The sequence below is a fragment of the Erinaceus europaeus genome, chromosome 9 (genome assembly GCF_950295315.1).
Source record: "Erinaceus europaeus chromosome 9, mEriEur2.1, whole genome shotgun sequence".
Taxonomy (NCBI): Eukaryota; Metazoa; Chordata; class Mammalia; order Eulipotyphla; family Erinaceidae; genus Erinaceus; species Erinaceus europaeus.
This window is the reverse complement of record NC_080170.1, coordinates 5,419,626-5,425,625: the sequence shown is the minus strand read 5'-3', so window position 1 is coordinate 5,425,625 and position 6,000 is coordinate 5,419,626.

Sequence of the window (6,000 nt, the reverse complement as noted above, 5' to 3'; positions counted from 1 at the left end):
GCAGACCTGCTTCACCGCCTATGAAGCGACTCCCCTGCAGGTGGGGAGCCGGGGGCTCGAACCGGGATCCTTACACCGGTCCTTGGGCTTTGTGCCACGTGCGCTCAACCCGCTGCGCTACCACCCGACCCCCTGATTTATTATTCTTACTAGTGACTGTTCTGCTCAGATTTTCTGTTTTCTCATGAGTCTTGTTTGGTGGATCCTGTGCTGTGAGGACTTTATCCATGTCCTCCAGGCTGCCAAACGTGTCGGCACAGAAACCTCTGAGCATCATTTCTGTTTCTCCGCTCTCAGCAGCAGCATCTTGCTCTCACTTCTGCCTGGACTGGAGTTCTCTCTCCATTTTCTCGCGGCATCTAGTGAGGTCTGTCCATCCTCAGAGGACCCCCTTGGATCCATTAATCTCTCTTCTTTCTTTCTTTTTTTTTAAAAAAATTTTATTTATTTTTGAGAAAGATAGGAGGAGAGAGAAAGAACCAGACATCACTCTGGGACATGTGCTACTGGGGATCAACCTCGGGACCTCATGCTTGAGAGTCCAAAGCTTTACCACTGCGCCGCCTCCCAGACCTCACCTGTCTTCTTTTTAGACTCTCCTTCTCCCCGTTGCTTTTCCGGCAGTGTGTTCATCTCCGCCTCCTTGTGAAGTGTCCAGCTTCCTCCTTGTCCTTTCTTCCTGGTTTATTAGCACTGTGTGCAGACGAGATGCCTGATAGGATTTTAATCTTTATAAAGTTGTTGAGGCTGGTTGTACGGCTGAGCATGTGATTGCTCTCTCTTGGAGGACAGTCTGTGTGCACTAGAGAAGATGTGTTCTTTTTCCTTTTCTTTTAATTGCCACCAGGGTTATCGCTGGAGCTTGTTGCCTGCATGATGAATCCACCACTCCCATCCCTAAGTGTCCCCCTCCAGAGAGAAGGAGAGAGACCCCTGCAGTCCTTGCTTCACCGCTTGTGACGCTTCTCCCCTTGCGGGTGGGGAGCATCTGCTCCAATTTGGGTCCTTGGCATGGTAGAGTATGCCCGCCCCTCCCCGTTATTTTTTATGGTAGCTCTATGCATAGCTGCTCAAACCTGTATCTCTTTACAGTGTGTGTTGTGTGGGGTGTGGCCAGTAGTGCACCTGGTGAAGTGCACACAGTACAAAGTGTAAGGACCGGCACAAGGATCCCGGCTCCAGTCCCTGGCTCCCCACTTGCAGGTGGGGTCCCTTCACAAGCGGTGAAGCAGGTCTGCAGGTGCCTCTTTCTCTCTCCCTCTCTATCTTCCCCTCTCCTCTCAATTTTTCTCTGACCTATCCAAAAGGTTGAAAAAAATGGTCACAGGAGTAGTGGATTCGTATCCAAAAGGTTGAAAAAAATGGTCACAGGAGTAGTGGATTCGTAGTGCTGGCACCAAGCCCCAACGATAACCCTGGAGACAGAGAGAGAGAGGGGGGGGGGAGATCAGAGTACTACTCTGTCAGTGGTGCACACCCCGGACTCTGCCATGTCTGCCGGGTTTCCTGTCTGGAAGTTGCCACTGTGTGATGTGACAGGCTGTTAAAGTCCGCTATGCACAGTAGCCATCGGCAGTGCAGTACCAACTCGGGCCTCTGAACGCTTGCTTCCTGCGTTCTGACGCACCAACACTTACAAATGTGACTCTCACTGGACCGGCGCCTTTACACGACAATCTGTCCCTTACCTCAGCCTGTCTGCCCCATGTAAGCACAAGCCAGACTTCTTCTGGGCTCCATCTTCAAGGGTCATCTCTCTGCACCCCTTCGTTGTCCGTCTGTGTGTCCTCACCTCTGAGTGACTGGCATGGCCGGCAAATGCCTGAGACTGTGAACAAGTTCATGCAGTGACTGCCAGTGTGGCTCCGCAGGCCGGCCTTACGCTTTGCATGTGTGAGAACGGGATTCCCTCCCTGAGGTGGCGCACCACAGAGCGCGTGGTGGCCTCTCTTCTCCCTCATGACACACAGGAACAAGGACGTCTCTGCCATGTCCAGGCACCTCTGCCGTGCACACCGGGCGCCTCAGCGCTGGGGGAAGCCCGGTGCTGTGGCCTCTTCCTCCCTCTCTAAGAGTTGATACCCGGTGATGACAAAAACAAAACAGAAAGCCCAGCAACAGAGGCCATTCACTTGGATGCATCTTTTATACACAAGTTCTCTCTTTTCTTCTGCCTCTCAACAAAAGAATGAGCCAACAAGGCCCAGAAAATAGCCTCTCTCCTATGCATGAGGCTCTGAGTTCAATCCCTAGTGCCAAGTCAAAATCGAAAAAGATATAAAAATAAACTGAGGGGCCGGGTGGTGGTGCACCTGGTTGAGTGCACGTTACAGTGCGCAAGGACCCGGGTTCGAGCCCCCGGTCCCCACCTGCAGGGGGAAAAGCTTCTCAAGTGTTGAAACAGGGCTGCAGGGGTCTCTCTCCCTCCCTATCTCCCCCTACCCTCTTGATTTCTGGCTAATAAAGATAATTAAAAAAAGTTTAAACAAAAGACAAAGAAAAAACATAAACTGAAAACGGTCTCAAAGTGCAGGCCAGGGTTCCATCTTCCCATCCACCAGCATCTCTCCACGACCGTCCTGGCTCCACCGTCCCTCTGGTGACCTCAGCTCTGGGGTCTGTTTGGGCCGAGCTCTGTCTGTTTCCCTGCTTGGCTTCTGCAGAGCTCACGTGGTGTGAAGTGACCGGTCGCTTGTTCTCAGCCTCCTGACTGACTTGGCTTCGTCACAACTCCTGCTGGGCCTGGATTCCGTCCCCTTTGTAGCTGAGGGTCCACGTCTGGGCTGCTGTGGCCAGGGCCGTGCTCAGTGTCAGTGCCCAGGGGTTCTTCCAGATGAATGTGTTTCCTCAGCGTGTCCCAGACCCGAGTGCCCTGCAGGAGACCTGCATGCCTGGCCCCTTGCTCCATCCCTCCGATGGCCAGTGTTGGCCACCAGGTGCACAGCGTGCCCTGTCACTGAGTCGGCCGGCCCTTCCTTCCCTCCAGCCCGCCTCCACCTGCCCGACCTCTGCAGACGCCAGGTGCCTCGCCCCTCCCCGTGCTCAGGTGACCTGTGTCCGCTGTCAGCAGCAGACTTGAGACTTTGTGAATGGACGCCGGGGGGTGGAACTGCTTGGTATTCCGTGGTTCTCGAATACAGTCGTCCCCCCTCCCCCCGTTTGTCACAGTGGCTGCAGTGTGGTGCCTTATGGTGGTCCTGCGGCCCAGAAGCCAGGGAGCCGCACTGAGGCAGGACACCCAGAATGGCATCCCATCCTGCTTTGGGGAGCCTCTGCAGGCCCCTCCCCACCCCTCCACCATGTGAGACAAGAAGCCTGCCCTCACCCCCTGGGGGGACTTAGGCCAGCACTAATGGCCTTTCTCAGGAGACCCTGTGCTCCCGAGTGGTCTGTTCTCCCCTCAGAACTGGGGGTGTGTGTCCTGCTTAGAACTGGAGCTCAGACCCTCACAGTCCTGGGGACCTAGGACCCCCAAGAGCCCTGGATACAACCCCCCCCAGCCAGACAAACAGGCGTCCCCCCAACCAGGACACCTGATGTGCATAGACACTGTCTGCTGACACGCGCTGAAGCGGGAAGAGGGAGCCTAGAACTGGGCCCACCAGGGGCCACGTGAAGATGGAGCCCCCCAGCCCCAGTGCAGGAGAGCGTGGCCGGGGACACCGAGGGGCTCCTCTCAGGAGACGCTCGCTCTAGGGGAGACTAGGGCCCTTTGTTTCTCATCTGGGGCAGCTTCTCAGCTCCCACAGTCTCTTGGCTTCCTGGTCTGTGTGCTCAGCTCTGCTGGGGGACAAACTGGGGTTCTGCTCCAGGTGCGACTCTGAAAAACCATGCTCTATCCTGGGTTGGTTGGGGTTCACGGTGAGGCGCTGTTGCGGCCTGGCCAAGGAGGCTGGCCCCTGGGTGCCTCACATCTCATTATGACGGCATGTGGTAAATGCTCCGGAAGTGGAGTTGGGGTGCAGGCCTGTGACACCCACTTGCAGGGTGTGGGGTGCTGGGCACTGCCTGGGCAGTGCTGGACATCACTTTCAGAGTGTGGGACCTCTCCTGTAGTCATGCCGGGCTCCTGTGATTAGATGAAGTCATCTGACGTCACCTGAATTCACTTTGGGCTGCCCGCTGCCCTGAGAAGAGGAAATGATTCTGGGTGATTCCGGCTGCAGGTCAGCACAGCACAGCACCCCCCACCCCTCAGTGCTGGAGGGGGGAGCGGCTGTGAGGAAGCCCCTTTTCAGTGACTGGCATTCTGTGTTTGCCGGGAAGCCAGACTTTCCTAGTTCATGAAACTAGGCTACTCAGCACGGGGTTTATTCTGGGCAGATGCGGGGTCCTCTGTGCATGCCCCCCCCAGAGTGCCAGACACCTGTCAAGAGGGGGCTGAGGAAGCACCTTGGGAGGGGACAGTGTTGCCTGGGGGGGTCATGCAACCAATGGGACACCACTGTACCAAAAAGTTTATTCTGTTCCCTCTTGAGATGGGGCACCAGGATCTCACCTGTCTATCTGTGGCGGGTGTGTATGTGTGTGTGTGTGTGAAGGAGGGCCACTGGACTTCCCCATCATGGGAGAGGGCCTCAGGTGAGGGGCGGCCACTGGACTTCCCCGTCACAGGAGAGGACCTCAGGTGAGGGGCAGAGCAGGGCCAGCTTCTGGTCACTTCTGGGTGGGCAGCCACCCTCGGAAAAGGAGGACCCTGAGCAGCGCCACCCAGATGCCCCATGGCACTGCTGTGCCGTCGGCAAGTGGCCATGACAGATGAAGGAAGAAGCTGTGGTGTGTAAGACCACACACGTGTGTGTGTCTCTGTTCTCAAGGCTCCTCCTGCTGGGACAGTCGGCCAACTAGCAAGCCCAGATGCCAGACCGTCGACTCCTGGGTGTGTGATGCACAGCGCAGAGAACACTCATGCCCATCCCTGGGCATTGCAGAGACAGTGAGCGTGAACGGCTCCCTCACAGGAAATCTTTCGGAGCGAGGCGTGCTGGTGGGCGTGGGACAGGCTCAGTGTGGGCACCATTCTGTTTCTTCCCCGTCTCAGGAGTTCAGGCACTGGAACCTCACCTACTTCTTGGTTTAGGCCCCCCAGTGCTTGGAGGGTCACCAGGCTCCGAAGTCCCATGAGCATGGACAGGCTGGTGAGCGGCCTCAGCTCCCTGCCCCACACTCACCCCCAGGACGTACACACACACTTCACAGGCGGCACTCGGCCACCTCCCCTGCTTTGAGCCTCCTTCCCTGCTGTTCCCCCATTCAGTGAGCCCTTCCTGCTCAGACCCCCAGACCTGACAAGGGCAGAGAGGCTGCCCCTCCTCTCTGCTCAGGAGACGCCACCCCTCGGCACCCCGGCTGCAAGTCCCTCCGACCATCCACACCCTCTGCGCAGTAAGACGCAACCATCTAGCACACGATCAGTGTGTGTAACACAGCTCCTGCAACACAGTAGCGACAAGACACTCCTTTCTGCTCGCTACTGGGCTACTGCTGGGCTTGGTGCCTGCTGTGCACCCCACTGCCTCTCACCCCCACTCTGCTGCCCCGAGAGCCCCATTCTCAAAGCCGCCTCACGGCTCTGCCCTTCACGCCTACCCTCCTCTCTGCAAGGGAGCTCCCCGAGGGAGGACACACTGGTCAGAGCACTCACAACTCCGCAGTGACAGCAAACAACCTACTGGGGGGGGGGGCGGGGGACCTGAATGTCTTTCCAGGGGAGGAGCAGATGGCCCAGGGGCACCTACTACCCTCTCCTCCACTGCTCACTGCCAGAAACCAAAAGCCCAAGGGATGCCACACCCGGCCCCACAGAAAAGGGCTGAGGTTCTCCGACATGAAGGAACAGGAAGCAGCAGTGAGCCAGCCAGTCGCCTCTGGCAGCTGCTCCAACACCCACCCAGTCCCCCTCCCGCTCACTGAGCCCCCCATCCAGTGCACGGGCCATGCCCTGGATGGCAAGGGTGTGGCCCACCTCTCCCCAGGTGCAGAAATCTGGGTGTAACCTGC